We start from the raw sequence: 23,446 nt of genomic DNA, 5'->3' as shown, positions 1-23,446 counted from the left end.
TTGTGAATGAAAATCCTCCTTTTAAAGGCTAATCTGTCATTTACAAGAGCGATGAATCAGAATCCAAACATGTCCTTGTATATAGTTAAAAATAACAGAATCTATGAAAGTTGTCACTTTTAATCCCTACCATTTCCACTTAACAGATTGCGCTTGGGATTTGGAGTTGCCATTAATTTAATACCGTATTTACTGAATTTCTAAACAAAACCTGAGTGGAATACAAAGCATCAATGCAATTAATATATTGAGAAAATGCATGTTATAGTTTTATAAATCAATTAACAATACTCAGAATGCTGCTGCTGAAAGGATTTTCTTCCTTTGTCACCTGTTTTTTACAAGAGCTGATTGTTAGCTCCACAGTCCATGTCCAATAAATAATTTCAGTGGATCGACCCATAAAACAATTGTAAGCTGATTATTCAGCCTTAAAACACATCATAGTTAAACTGTATCCCACATGCGTGCATTTTTCAGCAGGCATTGTTGGATCGGAACAGGAATTGTGGAGCATATGTTTTTAATCCGGGAGCTTCTGGTCTGTCTGACTTAAGCAGATACCAAAACAATGTAGTTACCATTAAACCATCAGGGAGGTGTTAAATATTGTTGTCACTGTGAGACTTTGTAGAGATCTTCCTGTGTAACATCATGAATGACGGCTTCTCGTGATAAAATCAGCAATGGATTACAGGGAATTTACACGTGTGGTACCTTCATATATACTTAATCACAATTACACACCTACAAATTGAGAGTATTAACCAGTAACATTTTATATAGAAGGCTAATGATGTAGTTACGTTTATTAGGGATGAGGCACTCATTAATTCTGTCAAAACAAATGTGTTTCAGCTCACAATTGCCATATGGTAATTATCATGGGGCTTTCTAGGTGTGACAATTTATAAGCAGAAAGGTGAGAACAGACAGGGATCAGTTTAATGTTCCTGGGATCATCATACAGGACATAGACAGGCAAAAGTGAGGGAAGATTTGTTTTACTGACATTTTTTCCGACAGTATTTTATATATTTACATATGCTATACATATTATATAAGTCTTATCCTCAGAGTGAAAATTTATCATAACGTTGGGTCTTTCTTTCTTTTTTCCTCTCCTCGTTCCTTGTTGATTCTCTAGGAGTTGGCTACCACCCAAAGCCAGTCCCTAGTGGTTAATTTCAATGAGGAACCCAGATGTTGGATCTACTTGACCAGGAGGAGCACAGCGGATGAACCTGTTCTATATGGTGAACTTGGCTGCTTCCTGCACAGGTCCTTTTGATAGTGAATTCTGGCCAATCCTTGAAAAGTTTAGGTGTTTGTTTTGTGTTAACATTTCACTGCCAAATATTTGGTAACTTCCGAAGTTGGAAATGTATTATCAGCCTGTCGCAAAACTAAAAGGCTAACAGGTGAAAGTATTCAACCTCACAGGAGAGTTAGTATTGGCAGGAGTGGGTAGACAACCCACATGACTTCCCCTCCCCCAACCTGACATCTGATTTCCTAGAGATAATAGGAACTGCAGATGCTGGAGAATCCGAGATAACAAAGTGTGAAGCTGGATGAACACAGCAGGCCAAGCAGCATCTTAGGAGCAGAAAAGCTGACGTTTCGGGCCTAGACCCTTCATCAGAAATGGGGGAGGGGGAGAGGGTTCTGAAATAAATAGGGAGAGAGGGGGAGGCGGATTGAAGATAGAGAGAGGAGAAGATAAGTGGGGAGGAGACAGACAAGTTAAAGGGGCGGGGATGGCGTCAGTAGAGGTGAGTTTAGGTGGGGAGGTAGGGAGGGGATAAGTCAGTCCAGGGAAGACGGACAGGTCAAGGGGGCGGGATGAGGTTCGTAGGTAGGAAATGGGGGTGCAGCAGGGTGGGAGGATGGGATGGGTGAGAGGAAGAATAGATTAGGGAGGCGCAGACAAGCTGGGCTGGTTTGCCTGCTGAGTTCATCCAACTCTACACTTTATTATCTGATCTCCTAGCTCAGTTTCTGTTTGCCCATTCCTGCCCTCTTTTCCCACCACGGCCGGATTCTGTTTTTCCCTCTTTCCAGCCTTCAGTTACCCAACCCAAAAGCCCTCATGGTGTCATGGCTGTGAGAACCCAGTCCTGTGTGCCTCTTGCAATAAACTGGGCATACGATTGTGTTAGGAAATGGAAAGCCCACCCACTTCAATGAAGTATCTCTTGTGAATGTGCTAATACACCTGTAAAACAGCACAGCAAAATTTGTTCTTTGATTCTAGGTTTTTCTCTGTCTTTGTTTGAAGAAACGCCATTAGGCTGCCCAAGGTTTACAGGTGTTGTCACTCTATTGCTCATAAAGCAACCTTTCCCACAGGCCAAGATAGGGGTGACCCAGAGAGTTAGTATGAGTAGCATCAACTCTAGACTGGTTCTACTATAGGAAAAGTTGCAATGAGCTTACAGAAACAGCAAGAGTGAATGCAACACATCTGTCTCCACCACCATCAACAATATCTGCCTCTTCTCCTTTCACTCTTTCCCTACTATTTTCAATAATTCCCTCCCCTTGACATCCAATCACAACAGCACTCAGTCACACCTCTATTTCTCATTCCAAGCACACTCACTCCTTCTTCTTCAGATCACATTCTTACAGCATTCTCTTCTCAAACCCGCTTGCACAACACTGATTCCTCCCAGCATTCCTTCCTCTCTTCATGTTCTACACACTTGACTTTCAGTTCACCATTGCCCCATCCTCAGTCCTTCTTGCAACACACCCACAAATATTTTTAATTTGCTAATTATCATCCTCTCTCTCTAAAGCAGCACACACAATCAGAGAGAGGAATACCTGATATTGTAGGCCTCAAAAAGCCCCAGAGATTAGTAACCCTGATAAAATCATGAGCGTCAAGTTTATTTAATGTGGCTGTATATTACCTTCATTTACCTCAAGAGATACTCAGAAAGCTTCATATCTTCAACCTACATAACAGTGCTACTTTTAGATGTTTTTGGTAATGATGAGGGAGGATAAGAAGGACCTTACTCAGTACAAGCGAAGGTACTTACACAGGAGGCAGAGTTACCAGCGCCCACGGCTGAACTCTTCACACATCTGCCCAGCTGATGGATAACCATTTAGCTATTCGCACTTCCCCTTTGAAGAAACAGTGACTCAATAGTTAGGAGATTGAGAAAAGCATTTAAATTGACACCACTTACAGTGAGCATTTCACAGCGGTTCTCACACGCCTGTTGCTACTTTGTTTGCCTGCCCACAGCTTGAATCACCTTCCCAGTAAGTTTGAGGTTTTCAATGCAGCCTGTTCCGTCTGAATTGCTGACCATGACTGGCCCTTTCCTTTGAAGGAGGGGAAGTCAACAGTAAATACATGTCAGCAGTAGAGGCACTTATCCCAGAACGAAATGTGCAGTCTCTTTCTCAACAGATATCATGAATGACAGCAATCTCCTATTCCACCTATTTCTCCCACCACCTACCCCTCCAACAGTATTCCTTCACAAGCTGCACAATCTGCTTGGAGAGATAACAACAATATATACCATTTTTAATGCAATACAAGGCTCAAGGTGCTTGACAGCAATGTTATGAAACAAAGTATGACACTGTGGCCCGTAAAGAGATAACAGGTCAGATGATCAAAAACTTTGTCAGAAGCAGATTTTAAGCAGCATCTTTAAGAAGGAAAGTGAAATTGAAAGGGTGAGTCAAGTGGTGGGAGGGAATTCAACAGCTTTCAGCCCGGTTGACCCAGAGCAAGGCTGGCTGTGGTGGATCAAATAGAATTAGGGATGTGCAAAAGGCCAGACCAAGAGGAGTGCAGACATCTCTGAGGGTTACAGGGCTGGGGGAGACAATAAAGGTAGAGAGTGGAAAGACCATGGAGGGATTGGAGAACAGGAATAAGAGAATTTTAGAATCGAGACAATATGCAGACCAACAAACACAGGATGATAGCAAAACAGAAAATAGAGTCATAAAGTCATTCACTGTAATTTACAACAAAGTAATCCATCAAAGTCCATATCTGGACACAATGCAAAGTCCATATCTGGACACAATTAAAACAGGGGCAGCGCTGTTGTCAGATGTAGAGGGGCTGGAATGTGACTGACCAATTAGGAGTACATTGCAGAAATCATGCCTAAAGGTAATGAAGGCGCGAATGAGGGTTTCAGTGGGAGATGACTGAAATCATGAATGAAGTTAAGTAATGTCAGGGAGTTGGAAATTGGTGATCCCAGTGACGGTGCAAATCGAAGGTGAGGCACACTCAGGATCAGACACCAGATTGCAAACAGACTGGCTTAATTCAGTTGTCTGGGAGAGACTTGGAGGTGGTATGTGGCAATGGAGTTTGTAAGTGGGATTAAAAAGAATTGAAGAAATTTCTGCTCACCCAGATGTCAGATAAACAGTCTGACAATTTAGCTACAGTGGAATAGCTGACAGAGATGGTAGTGAGATGAAGCTGGGTGCACTGGACATGTGCAAGAACTAATGCTATTCTTTCATCTAATGTTGTGAAGGGGCATTATGTAGCTGAGAAATAGGAGGAGGCCAAGGATTGATCCTCAGGGAACACCAGAAGTAATGGTGAAAGAATATGAAGCGAGGTTGTTGCAGTAATTCTCTGGCTACAATAAATAAGAATGGGACCAGCGTACTGAGGGCAGTGTTCTGGAAACCCAGAGTCAAAAGTGAATAAACATTTAAGAAAGTTTCTCTCCAATCTTCTCAGGCAATCAGATTCAATCCAGGAGATGAAAGATGGATTGTTTAATCCATTCACATCACCTGTGATGCTGGTAATGGTCAGTCCAAGGATATAATGTCATGTAAAGACACAAGCATTCAAGCATGCAGTTAGCAGTTTGACATCCTGCAGCGGTGTCTGGGTCCGCCTGGTACTGCATTGTTGGAGGACATGTACAGCCTTGTGCCTTTAGCTTGTGGGTTTTGGTGAATTCCTCCCTCTTGCATCTGGCCTTCTGGCTCCCATTAGGTTTCCTGTGAGAGGGACTGCTCCAACACCAGAGAGCAAAACATTCAGCTGTAATGTCCTCTCTAAACCTTACACGTATGTTGCAATGCAACAGCCTGGAAAGTTCACCATATATCATGTTTATTAAGTACTGTGTATGCAGCCACTCAAAGAAATGTTAAAGTGCATTCAAAATTTAACTACTTGCAATTTCAAAATTTTAAAGAGAACATTGAAAAGGATTGACCTATTCTGGTAAGCACAATTATTTTTGCAAACTTACAGGAAGTGTCAAGTGATCCTCCAATTCTGGTCCCTTGCAGTATCTGATTTTTAACTGCTCCACCAATGGGGGCTATGCCTGAACCTCATAGTCCCTCAGCTCTCCAAACCCTTCCATCTCGCTCTCTCTCCTTCCTATAAAATGCTGTTTAAAGCCTGCCTCTTTGATCAGGGTTTGGATCACCCACCTTAACAGTTCCTTGTGTTGTTCGGCGTCATGTCACTCTCCAGTGTAATGCCCTGGGACATTTTACTACGTTGAAGGTACCATAAAAATGCAAGTTGTTGCTGTCAGCAGCTATCATTTGTTCAGATGCCACATGACAAGATCAAGTGACGCGGAATCAACCTCTAGGAATTCCTCTCAGCAGAATTGACAATGCTATCTCTGGTGTCTAGCGGGCAGCACAGTACGGGATACCAGAATGTGGCAGCTTGCTGCTCAGTGAACTGACTATGAGTTAATCGTCTTGTGAAGTTGCAGACGGATGCTGCGATTACCTTCGATGTTGTCGGCTGAGGAAGGGGGGGGAGAAAAAAGACAAGGCCAATACAACAACCATTGCAATTCAAAGGCACCCTGCACCCTGTGAGGTGATGATAGGTGCTAAATAAATGCAAAGCTTCATTTGCGCTGATAATTACGACCGATTTATTTCAAACTGGAAGAATTTGTAGATATTAGAGGTTTGGACATGTTTGGGCTCGCAATGATGTCTGTCCGCCCAGAATTCCATCAAATGGTATGCCAGTTAATGGGTGGAGCCTGTTCCTGACGATAAGCATACCTCTGCAAATCAGCCCTTCCAGACAAGGAAAGATATCTGGAAAGACAAAAGAAACAACAATATTGCTGTCTTGAAGATGCAGGAAGTACTGTAAATTAGAACAAAGGTGATAGTTAGGTGAGCAGCAGCAGGGAACCTCACCATTTCAAGACTGCAAACATCTTTAGCTGGATGTAAGATTTATTGCTTGATCCTGTCGCCATCCAGTGGTAAATGGACAAACAGCAACTGTTAAAATGTAAGGGATTTTTTTCATATAAAGTCAGCTCCTTTATTGTAAAACACTGGCCCCACAAAAAGAACAAATTAGTTTCTCTGTTTAAATGTTCTCGAATGGAGTCGTCTGTTATCTGACGTTTGGCCTGAATATGTTCTAATATCACCCTTGTTATTTAAAATGATTGGTAATTATTAAATACTTGAAACAACACAAAGCAGGGATATGGGAAAAGAACAGGACACTGGGACTTAATTAATCGTGCTTTGAAAGAGTTGGTGCATACTTGAATACTTCCTTCGATGTGGTACAAATTTATGATTTTATAATTACATTTAATATAAAATGAAAGTTGACAAGCAATTGGAGCATAAATTCATCAAAATGATTTTATCTGAGAAGTTATTGTTATGGAAAGCAGGCCAGTGAAAACTATTTTCTAAAACAAATAAAAATATTAAATATCTTCTGAATTACTACCCTTTGAGACAAATTTTGGACTTAAAACCTCCTTAAGTCAACTGCTCCAGGAATTATTTCCCCCAAAGCTAATTGTCACTTTAAGACCTGATCAATGACTTTGAATTGGGGTCAAGAGGAAATGGCTAATGTGAAACTGGGGAATTTGATGATGCATGAAAGGACAGCAAATATGACATGCAGGAAGACTCAACGAGGTGTGCTGCAAGATTTTGGTTTGCTCAGAGTGGGTTGATAAAGGGATAAAGTCAGTGTGAATTAGTAGTATGTCAAATCTCACACTGCTCTGAGGCAGGCTCCTACATGTACTACACTTGCATTCCATGAACACATTTGCGTGAAATGTTTTCTTTAATAATGTTTCAGGTAGACCAAAGAGTGTCTTTCACTGAGTTGATCTTGACAGTAGACTGACACATTCCAAGCTCCAGGACTATCTGGAATCCCTGCAATGTGGAGGAAAGGCATTCAGCCCATTGAGTCCACACCAACCTGCCAAAGAGCATCCCGTTCAGACCCAATCCCCACCCTATCCCTCTAACCCTGCATTTCCCATGGCTAACCCACCTAGCCTGCACATCACTGGACAATTTTGGACAGTGGGAGGAAACTGGAGCACCCAGAGGAAACGCATGCAGAACACAGGGCGAATGTGCACACCCCACATAGACTGTCGCCCGAGGGCGGAATCGCACCTCAGATCCCTGGCGCTGTGAGGCAACAGGTGCTAACCACTGAGCCAATGTACTGCCCCTGTGATAAGGGATACACTAAAGCTTGGGGCAGCTACCACCAGCCGATTTTTAAATGGGGGTCTGTTTGGATATCAGACCCCCGGTGCCTCAAATATATGTAAATATCGTCTTGTACAAGTAAGAAATGCCTTGGGTTTGTTTGTTGAATGGAGTCAAACTCCAATGTTTATTTTTTCATACACTACTGTACAGAACTGAACTGTTTTCAGGACTAAGCATGTATATAAAGATGTTTTTGTGAATAAAGTATATTTTTGAACTAAGGAAGTTTTTTTTTAGTGAAGCCCCTACAGTCAAGATAAACTATAGAAGAACCCCATAGTACCTGAGTGACATTTGCTTCAAGGTGCTGTGCACTGCCTGAGTTGCAGCTCTGCAGATTGCTATGTTGATCTTTGCAGTAGAAGGGGAGGGAAGCAAGAGAATGGCAGCTTACAGGGCGAGGCAGTAGCAGCAGGGCTGAGTCAGTGATGACAGGGAGTTGTGTTGGGGAATGGAAGAGGAAGGATTGGGTGTGGGGTTGCGAGCAATGAAATGGGATGGGTTTGGCTTTCTGGAGCAGAATGTGGCAGTGTGGGAAGGTCATTCAAGGTAAAGAGCTGAGGATCTTAAAGGGCAGTGTCAGTCTTGCTCAAATGTGTATCCATCTCAGGGATGTTGGTTAGCGCAATCCTTGATAGTTTCAGGTTCACCAACAGTATTTCAATCAACCGCACTGAGAATAAACACAACATTCTTTAAAATTGCATGCTATTCTGGTCTCCCTGCTACAGGAAGGAGTTTGTGAAACTTGAGAGGGTTCAGAAAAGATTTACGAAGATGTTGCAGGGTCGGAGGGTTTGAGCTGTAGGGAGAAGCTGAATAGGCTGGGGCTATTTTCCCTGGAGTGTCAGAGGCTGAGGTCTGACTTTATAAGAGGTTTATAAAATCATGAAGGGTATGGTTGGGGTAAATAGACAAGGTCTTTTCCCTGGTGTGGGTCAGTCCAAAACTAGAGAGCAGAGTTTAAGGTGAGAGGGATAAGATTTAAAATGGACCTAAGGGGCAACTTTTTCAGAGGGTGGTCCGTATATGGAATGAGCTGCCAGAGGAAGTGGTGGAGAATGGTACAATTACAACATTTAAAAGGCATCTGGATGGGTAACTGAGTAGGAAGGGATTAAAGTTTTGTGGGCCAAATGCTGGCAAATGGGTCTAGATTTATTTAGGACATCTGGTCAGCATAGAAGAGTTAGACTGCAGGGTCTGTTTCCATGCTGTACGTTTCTGTGACTCTATATGACAATACACGGCAGAGAGAATCAACTAAATGTGTAAGTTTAGGTGTGTCCCATGGAGTGACAAGTACAATGTTGGACACGAAATGAATGTGCATTAAAGAGTGTGTACAAACGACACAACATAGTTTCTTCCACGATACCGAATGTGTCACTAACTCCCCTCTAACCATCAATGTGTGACAACCATGAGGTGTGTCAGTACATTTAGCTCTCAGACTAGTCTAGTGTCAACAAATAATGATGATGCACGTATGATTAAAGGAAAATCAATGTCATGTGAATCATTTACAAATGCAATTTAAATTTGGAAAAAAAAGTACTAGTGCCACTTTTGTGCTTTCAACATGTTTTATGTTCATGGCAGTGCCGTTAGGCAGGAATATTGTAACCATGATGCAAAGCTTTCCTGTCTGACCAGGAAACTGTTTTAGGTGCCTATGTGTCAGTGGACATGTTTCCCCTTCCATGTGATCATAGAGTGTCTCCCATAGACTCTTTTGGCACTTGAATTTTTATTTGCAATCATATGGGAAACTCAAACAAGCAAGAGAGGGAGTGCAGCAAAATTCTTGTTCCACAGCCATGATCTACATGGCACTGACAAAGTTCTGCCCTGTGAAACTAATTCACTCAGACTCACTTCAAGTGCCCACTACCAGTATAGACATGACATTAAGAGTTGAAGGAAGCCCCTTTGGCAGATACCACACTGAGTAAACCATATTGTGTAATGCTGTTGTATTTTTAGAAGCAGTACATGTTTATTAATTTAACTATATTTTTGATACCACAATGCTGTCCCCAACAAAAGGCTATACAATTGAAGATTTGTTTTGTTTGCTTGAATATCAATCTCTTCAGTGCTTTGGAGGTTTCCTCAGGTCTCTTGCTGTTTAGTTAGTTTTGTTCAAAGTACACTCGGGTACAAAGATATCTTGGGGGGAATCCCTTCAGGATGAATGCAATAACTGAGACAGTCAAGGTTAGCATGGCCTTGAACATCTATTTTCTGATGAGCTCCGAGTCCTGAATGTCAATGTCCTGAATTTTCAGTGAGTTTTTATTATGCTTTTTCTATTGGATTTCCAGCCCTCCAGACCTTTTTACAGAGTGACAATGTGAGAATCCTTTGTGTACCATCACACTTCAATTCCAATCATACCAGCAAAAACCATCACAAGGTCCGTTCCTCAACAAGAGGTGTTAGTGAAGGGAGATAAGGCTTCCCTGCTTTGATAGGTCCAGGGGAGCTCCATTAAGCACGAAAGACATTTTATAATTTCTTGCAGTGCCCTTCACACCCATACTTCAGAAGGGACTGGAAATAGCATCCCAGAGCGGCATTGGGAAACCTGGATTTATCAGCAGCAAGAAAGGATTTCATTGTGCCGACTTCAAGTCAGGTCATTATTAGTATTACTTTCCTTTCATGTAATTTGTCTTCTTGGAAATATTCCATCTCAACATTCTGTTGCATATAGCTTTGCAAACTTTGCATCTGCTGAGTATCTGATAATGTGAGCACAAGCAATGCACACTGTGACTAGGATCACCTTCCCTGTGGTTGAATTTATTAAGGAGATGGCCTCCATATGTGAAGACCTCTTTACATAAAAGTCCCATTTAAGTAAACATTTCCTTCTGTGAAGATTCCTTGAAGATCCATTGGATTTGAATTTGTGGAGTGATGGACAGAGGAATACAGAATGAGTGACAGAGGAATGTGAATTGAGGGACAGAGGAATGGGAAGTGAGGGACAGAGGAATGGGTAGTGAGGGACAGAGGAATGGGGAGTGAAGGACAGAGGAATGGGGAGTGAAGGACAGAGGAATAGGGAGTGAGGGACAGTGGAAAGGGGAGTGAAGGATAGAATAATAGGGAGTGAGGGACAGAGTAATAGGGAGTGAGGGACAGAGGAATAGGGTGTGAGGGACAGAGGAATGGGGAGTGAAGGACAGAATAATAGGGAGTGAGGGACAGAGGAATGAGGAGTGAGGGACAGAAGAATGTCCTGTGTGGAATGAAGAGCACAGATCAATGGAACACCTGATAGATCATTTCCAATCCCCAATCAACACACCACGCCCTCTCTGATCAAAACACCTCCCTCCCTCATGATCAATATGCCCCTCACCCCTGACCAAAATACTCCTATCCGTCCCCATCAACCCTCCTCTCCCTCCAGATCAACTTTCCTTTTCATCTGATCCACACTCACCACTATCCCTATTGGTCCACTTCGGGACCAAACACTAATTCTGCAGGAGGCCACTGTGTTTATTTCATTTGCTCTGCATTGCCTTTCTCTGATTAGATGTTGAGGGTGAGCTGTGTAGATGCTGACAGCTCCTCAGCTCAATAACAATGAGGCCCGATGTCAATATGATGTGTACTGATTCTATCAATACAGCTACAGAGATTGATTCCACGAGGCCTTTTGTTTACAAATTCTAAAGTACAATGCGGTGGCACATGTAAAATAACTAACGAATCCACTCAATATAAACTAGTGAAATTAATTTTCTGTGTTACATTTTGATACTTAATGGGACAGATCCCTGTCTAATTCTCAATAGAAGCAGGATTATTGAAGAAAGGTCTTGGATTTTCTCTTGACCAGACTGTCACTATCTCAGTGTTGATGGGAGTTGCACAAGGGGACTTTGTGGAATTGCTATCCAATATCAGGAAGTGCCCAGGAGATGGATTATGCTGCTAGGGAATTCATTTCTGTCTGAAACCCTCTGATAGTCTCCATTCAAATTCAAATTATGCATAAGTTACTCAGGAAAAGTTAGCTTGTTAAATACATCACCTAAATCCTGAGTAACTATGCAACTGAGCCCATATATACTTTAAATACTTGGTCTTAAAAATGATATCTTCAAACCAGACACTTAAGAGATAATCATTAAGGGTTAAATGGCCATGACAATGAGCAATTGGTGTAAAATTGAAAAGTACATGAAAAACAGGCCACATTCAGAAACTGCCTGTTTTGATTTGGAGGGGAGGGGTGTTACAGACTGATCTTGATGGGTGAGAGCCATTCGCTTATGTGGCCTACATGGGACCACCTGGATTTGCTTTCCAACTATTTGTGAGGGCTGGAAAAGTGCTGAAGTTATTACGAAATGGGGATTCAGCAAGTGAGTTTGATTCAGAAGAATATTACTATCGGGGGTTTCCCCATTGGGCTGGGTTTGTGAGACCCGGGCCATGGAATCTGAGATGGAGCTCTGCGTGTCATTGTCACCAAAGTCCCCAACAGATAGAAGGCAACTTGAGAGACTCTCACTTCCTTGTCTATGTACGTACATTAGGTAGTTAAGCTAATCGATTCACTCACTACTCTGTAATATTATTCAGTAGATTGAGCAAATAAATTTGTTTCGTATTAAAGTGCACCTGTCTACTTGTATTAATTTTGATCAGACCTTGAAAAATCCATTAGGTACTTTCAGCTTAACAATACAGTACATGCAGAATCTGAGCAAAATGTTCAAGAACAAGGATACAATGGCTGAAGCAACATTTCAGGTCTTGGGATGGTCCTTAATGATGGGTTTGGTGGCTAGTGAACCAATTGGTTGAACAGGACCCTGCAGTTTCAAGTAAAATCCCAAAGGGCCACTCCATGCCCAAAAGGCCTGGCTAGAGGAAGTAGATTTCCCAGAGGAAAGCCAGGGTGTTGCCCAGAGGGGGCATTCTGCTGAACAGTCTCTGTATGTTGTCTCAGGAGGTGGACGGTACAAGAGCTGTTGAGCTGAGAACAGCAGAATTTGGCGCTGGCAGGGGCAACTCATGTTGGCCACCATCTAGCAACAACAGCAGTAGGTGGCTCATTGGTTAGCACTGCAGCCTCACAGCACCAGAAACCCAGGTTTGATTCCACCTTTGGGTAACTGTCTGTGTGGAGTTTTCATATTCACACCGTGTCTGCGTGTGTTTCCTCCAGATGCTCCGGTTTCCTCCCACTGTCCAAAGATGTGCAGGCTGGGTGGATTGGCCATGCTAAATTGCCCATAGTGTTCAGGGGTGTGTAGATTAGGAGGATGGGTCTGGATGGAATGTTCTAAAGGTTGGTGTGGACTTACCTATTGGGCCGAAGGGCCTGTTTCCAAACTGTAGGGATTCCATTCTATTCTGACAAGCGGATGAAACTTAGAAGATGAATCCAGTAAAAGTGCACCCTTTATTAGCTTCAGCTGATTGAGAGAGAGGTATCTACAATAAACCCTTTGATACTGCAAGCAGGCTTTGGGTGTTGAATGAATTTATGTAAACATTCCATTGGTCTATGCTACTTCAGAGGGTGGTAGATCACAAATTAGGTATGTAAAGCCATGGGGCACAATCATGATATTTTGGACCTTGGAAAGTTAGCTAGGCATGGCAGCCAGAACTCCTAAGAGAGAGATCTCTGAGAGTGGCCATCCACTGGCAGGACTTAAACAGAAAAAGCTAGGCTAATGTGACTGATAGTTGAATAAAAGGTAATCAGATAGGAAACCAAACAACCAATATAATGTCATGACAGTGTACTAAATCTGCTGGCACCGGAATGTAAGTCATTGAATATGAAACAATTTAGATATCTCACTCCCACAATGAGTAAAGGAAGAAAATGTCACAAGTTGTAGGGTAGAGAAAGAGCAGCTTTTGTGTTTGATGGAGATTATAAATCTTTTCTGTCCAAATGTGAATTCCTTGACTGTCCACAGATTCTGGGGTAGTTGTTAACACTTTGCAATCTGGTTTTTAAGAGATAATAAGAACTGCCGATGCTGGAGTCAGAGATAACACAGTGTGTAGCTGGATGAACACAGCAGCCCAGGCAACATCAGAGGAGCAGGAAAGCTGACGTTGCGGGTCAGGACCCTTCTTCAGAAATCTGATTTCTGCCTGACCCACTGCGTTCCTCCAGTTTCATACTGTGTTATCGCAATCTGCTTCTGATGTGTTTTTGTTTGCTGGCTGCCAAAATGCTGTCTTACGTTGTTAGTCTGTTTACCTCCTACTCCACCCCTTCCTGTGATCATCACCTGCCTCAAGTGTAAGAGAGCCTGCGATAGCTGCATTGGTCTGTACAGCCACCTATGGACTCACCCTGTGAGTGGAGGAGAGTTGGCATCATCTGTGAGGGACTGCCAATGATGCTGTTGCTTTACCTCCGTCAGGTTCAAAATCTGGGGAAGCTTTACATTGAGCTAACGCAGTGTGGAGCTGGAGGAACACAGCAGATCAGGCAGCACCAGCGGCAGCCTGGCCTGCTGTGTTCCTCCAGCTCCTCACTGTGTTAGCTCTGACTCCAGCATCTGCAGTTCTTATTACCTCTGAAGCTTTAGGCCTAGGCCCGAAACATCAGCTTTTTGTGCTCCTAAGATGCTGCTTGGCCTCCTGTGTTCATCCAGCTCCACACTTTGTTATCTCTTCAAATTGACGTCTCTTTAAGGAACTAGCAGTGGTGGTGTTAAAAAAAAACCCTGCAGTGAAATGTTTATGTAGAATCCGTTTCTTAAGAACTTAGTGAAAAATTACATCTCCAAACTGGTTGCTGTTGTATGAAACCAAGTGAAGAAAGGAAATTAATTTAAATGGCATAATGTAATCCTCTTTCCTTAAAATGTTGCAGTGTGTGTGAGTTGAATCTAGTTTAAGGGAAGAGTCCTGGATAAAAAAAAACTTTATGATTGAATTATTGAGTTTGGAATTTTATTTTCTGGCCAGAGTGAACTGTCAAATATTAATGTAATAAAAGAGTGAATCTTTAATTCCAGGTAATAAGATTTGCTTCTCTTAAATGCTTATTGGTATGAATTTGTGTCCTGAGCAAATAGGGAAAATTGGAATTTTGAAAAGGCAATTCCTTCTGCTAAAATCAGAGAAAACTGATGTCAAAGAATTTGAAGAATGCAAAATTTAACAAGAGAGGTAGATGTTTGCAATTTCCAGAAGGGAAATATATCACATGGCCCCTGTTTCTGTTCAGGAGGAAGAGTGGGATGTTGATGTAATTACTTTCCAGAGCCTACACACTGCCTTTTAGGATCCAGAGAGAACTGTCTGCATCAGCTTGGAGAATTTATCCATCCTCTATAAATCATTTTTATTGAACAAAGACACTTGGACTAGTTACCCACTCTTCTTGAAGTGGCATGGATGGAAACAGTTCTTCTTTTCAGATAGCAACAAGTACAGAAGGTTTTCTTCCCCAGCAGCTTCAAATTTCTGAAATTGTCTGCAGTATTGCAGCTGTACAGGCTGGATGGTGATGTTTAGCTGAGGAGGAAATGTTTCCCCTGATATAGCAAAAATCAAAACAGAAACCTATGAACAGAAAACAGCTGGGGTTGTTACCCGCAATACAAGGCAGGGAGCCTCGAGAATGGAATTGACAGTGTTCCTCCCAACTGTTCCATCTCTGTGTAGTCAGGCAAAAGTGATACATAATGTCACCCCGGAGCTGGAAAGGGTGAGCAATGGAATCAGATCCTTAGGCACAGTTAAGGAAGAGGTCAACAAATGTCTTTCCCACAGTGAAACTAAAGAAGCCCAACTCCCAGAGAGTTCTTATACAGTTACATTGAGAGCATCCCCTACATTCGACTGTAATCAGTATTACAAAATGGACTAGCCTGAAAGCATAATGGATTCAAACCTTTGAAATCTTATCGAAACCCTATGGTGTGGAAAGACACCATTCAGCCCATTGAGTCTGCAGAGCAGTGGATGTGATCTATACAGACTTCACTAAGGTGTTCATCAATGTTCTGCATGTTAGAGTGGTTAACAAGGTTATATCACATGGAAAACAGGGAGATCTAGCCATTTGGATACAGATCTGGCTTGTAAGTAGAAGGCGGAGGGTGGTGGCAAAGGGTTGCTTTTCAAACTGGAGGCCTGTGACCAGCGGTGTGCCACAAGGATTGGTGTTGGGTCAGAGATAGTAGGAATTGCCGATGCTGGAGAATCTGAGATAACACGGTGTGAAGCTGGATGAACACAGCAGGCCAAGCAGCATCAGAGAAGCAGGAAGGCTGACATTTCGGGTCGAGATCCTTCTTCAGAAATGGGGGAGGGAAGGAGGTTCTGAAATAAATAGGGAGAGAGGGGGAGGCAGATAGAAGATGGATAAAGGAGAAGATACGTGGAGAGGAGACAGACAGGTCAAAGAGGTGGGGTTGGCGTCAGCAAAGGTGAATATGGTGGGGAGATAGGGAGGGAATAGGTCGGTCCAGGGAGGACGGACAGGTCAAGGGGACGGGGTGAGGTTAGTGGGTAGAAGATGGGAGTAGGGCTTGAGATGGGAGGAATGGTTAGGGAGGCGGGGATGAGATGGGCTCGTTTTGGGATGTGGTTGGGGGAGGGGAGGTTTTGAAGCTTGTGAAGTCCACATTGATACAATTGGGCTGCAGGGTTACCAAGTGGAATATGAGTTGCTATTCCTGCAACTATTGGGTGGCATCATTGTGACACTGCAGGAGGCCCAGGATGGACACGTCGTCTAAGGAATGGAAGGGGGAGTTGAAACAGTTCACGACTGGGAGGTGCAGTTGTTTAGTGCGAACCAAGCATAGGTGTTCTGCAAAGCGGTCCCCAAGCCTCCGCTTGGTTTCCCCAATGTAGAGGAGGCCACAACGGGAACAGCGGATGCAGTATACCATATTAGCAGATGTGCAGGTAAACATCTGCTTGATGTGGAAAGTCTTCTTGGGGCCTGAGATGGGGTTGAGGGGGGAGGTATAGGGGCAGGTGTAGCACTTCCTGCAGTTGCAGGGAAAAGTGCCAGGTATAGTGGAGCTGGAGGGGAATGTGGAGCAGACAAGGGAGTCTCGGAGAGAGTGGTCCCTCTGGAAAGCAGATAAGGGTGGGGAGGGAAAAATGTCTTTGGTGGTGGGTTCGGATTGCAGATGGCAGAAGTGTCGGAGGATGACGCGTTGGATCCGGAGGTTGGACGGGTGGTATGAAAGGACGAGGGGGATTCTGTTTTGGTTGTTATTGCAGGGAAGGGGTGCACAAGATGACCTGCGGGAAATGCGGGAGACTCGGTCGAGGGCATTCTCGACCACTATGGGGGGGAAGATGTGGCCCTTGAAAAACGAGGACATCTGAGATGTACGGGAGTGGAATGCCTCATCCTGGGAGCAGAGTGGCGGAGGTGAAGGAGTTTGTAATAGGGGATGGCATTTAGCAGGAAGGTGGGTGGGAGGAGGTGTATTCCAGGTAGCTGTGGGAGTCGGTGGGCTTGAAATGGATATCAGTTTCCGGGTGGTTGCCAGAGATGGAAACAGAGAGGCCCAGGAAGGAGAGACAGGTATCAGAGATGGTCCAGGTGAACTTAAGTTTGGGGTTGAAGGTGTTGGTGAAGTGGATGAACTGTTCGGCATCCTCGTGGGGGCACAAGGTGACGCCGATACAGTCATCGATGTAGGAAGAGGTGGGGGATGGGGCCTATGTAGCTACGGAAGACGGATTGTTCCACGTAACCTACAAAAAGGCAGGCATATCTTGGGCCCATGCCAGGTACCCATGGCCACCCCCTTAGTCTGTAGAAAGTGGGAAGTATTGAAAGAGAATTTGTTGAGGTGAGGACGAGCTTGGCTAGGCGGATGAGGGTGTCAGTGGAGGGGGACTGGTTGGGTCTGTGGGACAGGAAGAAGCGGAGGGCCTTGAGGCCATCTGCATGGGGAATGCAGGTGTATAGGGACTGGACGTCCATGATAAAGATGAGGTGTTGGAGACCAGAGAATTGGAAGTTTTGGAGGAGATGGAGGGCTTGGGCGGTGTCACGGACGTATGTGCGGAGTTCCTGGATTAAGGGGGAGAAAGTGGAGCCGAGATAAGTGGAAATAAGTTTGGTGGGGCAGGAGCTGGAGAAGACAATGGGTTGACCAGGGCAGTCAGGTTTGTGAATTTTGGGAAGGAGGTAGAAGCAGGCAGTGTGGGGTATTTCAGAACCCCTTTACCCTCCCCCATTTCTGAAGCAGGGTCTCGGCCCAAACCATCAGCTTTCCTGCTCCTCTGATGCTGCTTGACTTGCTGTGTTCATCCAGCTCTACACCTTGTTATCTCAGATCCTCCAGCACCTACAGTTCCTATTATCTCTGAAACAAGACTGACAACACGGCTGGGATCGTACTCAAAAGAAACCTTTGAGGTTGTTGTTGTCAATTTTGAATTCAGAATAAATTTGAAAGAAGAAAAGTCAAGTATGGTGCAGCGAAAATTTTCACGTTTGCGAAAATTGTACATTCGTTTTGTAAGAAAGACCAAACAAGCAAAAATCGGTAATGCAGAAACCACGCAGTGATAATGTTTGTTTATCGCTTCTAAAGCCATTGTGTAAACATGCTTCTCTTTGCTGTTTACCCTGGTCAGTCAGGTTTCCCCCAGAGGTACTGAATCCCTTATAATGGCAATGAATAGTGGTGGGGGTGGGGGCACACTTAGAATAAAAGAATAGGAGCAAGGAAGAAGTGACATAGCATCAAATGGAAACAGGAATGACCCAATGCGGGTGTTGTTAAATGGAATATATCCAATTAAATCAAAGTGTTGATAGAATCAGATAATTAACACTTTTCTCTCGGTGGTATGTGTGCTTTTGCCTGTGAGTGTTTTTTAAAAGGGGACTGAAATGGATAATTTGGCCACCACTGGGAATATGTGAGGAGTGTACACTTCCCGCTGCCAATATCTGATCTTTCGAAAGATTGGCTGAAAGTCAATAATGCATGTCATGATCTTGGGATCCCAATGTAGGTGTGCAAAAGTGATTTTTATATCTGCAATAACAAATCCGATGGAATGCATGATGAAAATGGACCGAAGAATGGATGTGAGACATTTACTGTCACTTCACAAAATGGTTATTGTGACCTGGAAGAGAACAAAAGCATAGTTTAAATGATGAGGCACTGACACCTAATCCACAGAGAAACTGACTTTAAAACAAAGAAAATGATATTAGTGTAAAGGAGATAAAATTAAAATTAAAAGGGTAACTGACTAATGTCAAAATGTTACAGAGAAGAAGGGACATAGACTCTGGGGGGAGTTACGTGGACTGAGAAGAAGGGCCATCGGATGACATACAGTTTGACCACCTACAGCAGATACATGTACCCCAAATTTTCAAAACAGTCAGTGAAATTATTTATATCTGTGCAGTTAGCTTATGTGAAAGAAGGCTGAGCTAAGACTTGGGTGGGAACCCCAGGGAAAAAAGGTGGGCAAGATTAAGCAGAAGCTATCACCAAATAAAATGTTTGCTGCCTTTATTGAAAACAGGAATAGATGTGTTAAATGCTATGGCTGTTGGGCCCCTACAAAATGGGATTGCTAAGGTTGGGCAGCTAAATAGAAATGCAATTAAATTATCTGCTGTATGGACCCAACCATTAGCGTGCAGAGATTTAGTAAATTGCTTTTTGACCAACACGGTTTGGAAGTTTGCTAACAGTATGGTCTGTGAAATGTATCACACCCAGAATGAGCTTAGCGCCAAAGAGGGTAGAATGCACAGTAATTTGTTTGAGCTGTATGGTTTGACATAATGACATGAATTAACCACTTCACTGCTGTCCAGACATCTGTTCTCCTGGAAATGATTATTTATTCTCACATGCTAATTTAGTGCTTAAGCCTGATTTGTTAATTGCAATACCATGGTAAGTAATGCTACTTTTTTGGTTTTTAATCGTACACAGTAGCAAATATGGTGCCAGTTAATCACCTTACCCCATCTGCTTAGGGGGTATGCAGTGAACACTTGTGTTTTATTGTAAATGGCTGGGTGATAACTGGACCCACCAGGTAGGTGAGTGTGAGCAATAGCCAGAAGGACTAGTATTGCCCCTTCTGAATCTCTACATTTATACCATGTACATTGCAGCATAGCACATGGAGGGTGTTACCACTCAATGATATAATCATTCACAAAATTTATCCTAACCATGTGCATGTGACCAGCACTTACACTGGAACCACTATCAACTTACATAGGCATCTAATTTATGTTATGTGTGATGTGATTGGATATAAACCCTATATAATCTAAGATTCGCAAGTGATAACCATTGTCACAGGACTAATCAATTGAGTAGTGTTCCCTATTTAAGAAATTGCCGGCCTTCCTTGCACAGCATCTCCTTTGGCAACAGTACACCATGACTTCTTCTGGCAAGAAACTGCCCTAACTTACAGCCGTGACCAATTGACTTGCATAGCAGACAATTTCCAAACTCACAATGTGCACCATTGGTGGGATGTATTTAAGGGGTGGTCATATAAAGCTTCACCAGTACACTCACTCTTGTGGCATACAATTGCTATATTGTTGTTCATTGTTTGTTTCTTGTTCCTATGTACCCTTGTAGTGGCCTGTGAGCTGTATGGCACGAATAACTAGCTTGTACCTATTGAACAATGTGTGTGTGTGCTTCTAGAAAGTGCTGGTCATCTGCTTTGGACACAGTAAAAAGTGATGTGTCGTGTTGGGCTTAAAATTATATCCTCAAACCGGACCATTGAAGATTAACCATTAAGGGTTAATTGGACATGATAATGAGAAATTGAAGTGAAATGGATAAGTACATGAAAACCAGGCCGAATGCTCAAAAAGAACCTGTTTTGGCCTGGGGGGAGGGGTGGGGTGCAGGGAGCTGCCTGACCTTGAGGGACAGTGGGAACTATCCACTTGTGTGGTCCACAGGAGGCCTCCTGGACTTGTTTTCCACCTATTTGTGAGAGCTGGAAAAGTGCTGAAGTTATTATAATAAGTGGGGATTCAAAAAGCGACCATCGATTCAGAAGAATATTAATGTCAGGGAGTTGCCCCGTTAGGCTGGGTTTCTGAGACTGGCGGCACGGAATCTGAGCGAGAGCTCTGAGTGCCATTATAACCAAAGTTCCCAACAGATAGAAGGCAGCATGAGAAACTCTCACCTGTTTGTGTACACATGTGTGTATTACGTAATTTAAGCCAGTAGATTCACTCGAGTTTGCAGATGTAACTTATATCTATTGAGCTAATAAATTTACTTCATATTGGAGTGCATATATCTTGTATTCATTTTGATCAGACCTTAAAGAACCCATCTGGTACTTCCAGCTTAACAATACAGACCACTCCTCAACATTCCCACCACTTTCACACTCAGATGCTGCTCCAACACCAAATCCGACCCAAGATCACAGCAACAATTCCCCCTCTCCCAATTTGTCCCATCCGTCTTGACCTCCTCGAAAACACTGTGCCATTACCTTTCCACCTTACACCCTAGCATCCTCCCCATTTGGCATGCTACCCAATTTCCAAATGTCATCCTCATTACATGGCACTCCAGCTTCTCCTGAGCTGGCATTCTACCTACCCAGCTGGCACCCTTTCACCTATTTATCTGGCATCATATCCCTGGCCCCCATAACCCCTCTCCAGCTGACAGCCTACATTTCTGGCACTCTGACACCCTACCAGCTTCCACCCTGCTAACCTGGCACCCTTACACTGTCACCCTACCGCTCCCCAGCAGGCATCCTTCCGAGATAGCATTCTACTTATCTGGCACCCCACCCTCTGAGCATCCTAAAGACACATGTACTTATAGTTTGACAGCAGATGTCAGTGTGGCTGTCAAAGCGTTCACGTTTCAGAATGTGGCAGTTAACTGCTGTGCACAGGGGCCGTGGTTTGCCTTCCCTCGACAGTTCTACTTTATAAAAGAGCTGTAAGAATAGAAATACAGCTCCACGTTTCTGAGGGAGCCCTGAGTAGAATCTCCTCTCAGGTATGAGGATCTCCTTTCTTTTGTCTCTAATATTCAAAAAGACCCTGTGTCAACAAGACAAGAGCCATCTACATGAGGTTATCCACTTCCTGGAAAATTGGGCCCATTTTGTTTCTCTTGTCCAGATCTTTTTGAAGCTACTTTCTCCACCAGCTGATATCTGCCACCTCAGTGAAAGCAGAAATAAAATCTGGGAATTTATGGCTTTACCAAACTGACAATAGCCACAGGAGGATGCTATTCAACCCCTCAATCCTGTCCTTGCCATTCGATAATATTTGTGGCCTAATTCCATACACCTGCCTTTGGACGACATCCTCGATTCCTTTGCTTAACAAAAATGTAGCAATCTCAAATTTAAAATGGCCAACTGGTCTAACATCAGCTGGTGTTTGTGGAAGACAGTTTCAAACCTCTACCACCTTTTGAGTGTAGAGGTGCTTCCTAACACCTTTTCTGTGTGGCCTGGCCCTAATTTTTAGACTGAACTTAAGTGAGCAAGGTGACAGCAACAATCGACTAAACTTGTTTTGGCGGCACTACAATCCCTGCAATTCCCAGCACCCAGAAGAATAAGAACAGCAAGTGTGGAAACACCAGCATCTCCAAGTCACACGTTCCCTTGATTTGGACAAGTGTCCCTTTATGGCTTCTGGTTTATACCCATTGTCTAATACTGCCATGAGACCACCTTCACCATGGCAACAGCAACAATTCACAAGAATATCCAACCAATTTGGTGCAAACAGTAGAGCAACTGTTACCTGACAAATTGTAGAGATAAAGGAATAGGTAGTACAACATTAAGGAGCAGTAAAATCTCCCCTTGAAAACTAAATGCACATGTCCTTGCATCTGAGCATTGAGATTAATGTTCCTGAGGGTTGACCAGATCCAATTGCCCACAGGATAATTTATGCAGCCATTAATTACACAAACAACAACAAACCAGTTTTGTGGATTACAAATTTATAGCTCCCTCATTTTGTTTTCAAGTTTTGCTTATCAAGTTGACAGAGTATTGCATCCTTTCCTTCTATTTTACTAAGTAAAGTTACACTGGTCAACAAGGGTGGCAGCCCCTTGTGGGCTTGCAGCCTGCAAAGACCAAATGGGCCGAGGGAGGGAGAGCTGCATTTCTGAAAAGGCATGGCCGCCTTCTTTATCAAAAAGGAAATTTCTAAGACTCGGGGGGGTGGTGTGTTTTGGGCTCGGGGGTGAAGTAGTAAGGGGAGAGTGTGGGAAATAGAGAGACAGGATGTACATGTGGATAAGGTCAATTGTTTTAAGACTAGCTTTAGTTGCTGCAAATTCTGCTATCTGTTAGGACAACCTGTGGAGGATTATAACAAAGCCACAGGGATCAATCTGGATCTTTTGGTTTCAAACGATTCTCTCCTGTTTGGAGTAAGTGGGTTGAAGCAGACTTGGTCTTTATTGGTTGAAGCAATAAGATGTTGTCTGCAAAGATGTGCTGTGTATTAGCCATGTGGCTATAGAAAAGGTATTGTTAAACTTGAGAGGGCCCAGAAAAGATTTGCAAGGATGCTGCTGGGACTGCAGGGTTTAAGCTAGAGGGAGAGACCAAATAGACTGGGTCTATTTTGCCTGGAGCATCAGAGACTGAGGGGTGACCTTATAGAGGGCCATGGATAAAATGGATAACCAAGGTATTTTCTCCAGGGTAGGGGAGTCCAAAGATAGAGGGCATAGGTTTAAGCTGAGAGGGAAAAGATTTAAAAGGGACCCAAGGGACAACTTTTCCATGCAGAGGGTCATGCGTGTATGGCGTTTGCTGCCAGAGGAATTAGAGGCTGGTCCAATTACATTTATAAGGCATCTGGACAGGTACATGAATAAGA

The 23,446-nt window shown here is 43.4% G+C and overlaps 1 long non-coding RNA gene across 2 annotated transcripts in view; it reads left to right on the top strand.

Moving 5' to 3' along the window:
- The window catches only part of LOC125455098 (uncharacterized), an 80,095-nt gene that overhangs the window by 35,652 nt on the left and 20,997 nt on the right, over nucleotides 1-23,446 (top strand). Inside the window, exon 4 of one of the 2 annotated variants that reach the window (XR_007248138.2) lies at nucleotides 1,148-1,336. The exons of the other annotated variant lie outside the window; for it this stretch is intronic. This is a non-coding gene — a long non-coding RNA (uncharacterized LOC125455098). Of the gene's footprint in view, nucleotides 1-1,147; nucleotides 1,337-23,446 lie in introns of those variants that run through there. 2 annotated transcript variants of the gene reach the window in all.

This window comes from Stegostoma tigrinum, chromosome 9 (genome assembly GCF_030684315.1).
Source record: "Stegostoma tigrinum isolate sSteTig4 chromosome 9, sSteTig4.hap1, whole genome shotgun sequence".
NCBI lineage: Eukaryota > Metazoa > Chordata > Chondrichthyes > Orectolobiformes > Stegostomatidae > Stegostoma > Stegostoma tigrinum.
This window is presented reverse-complemented; position numbering and strand designations above follow the sequence as displayed.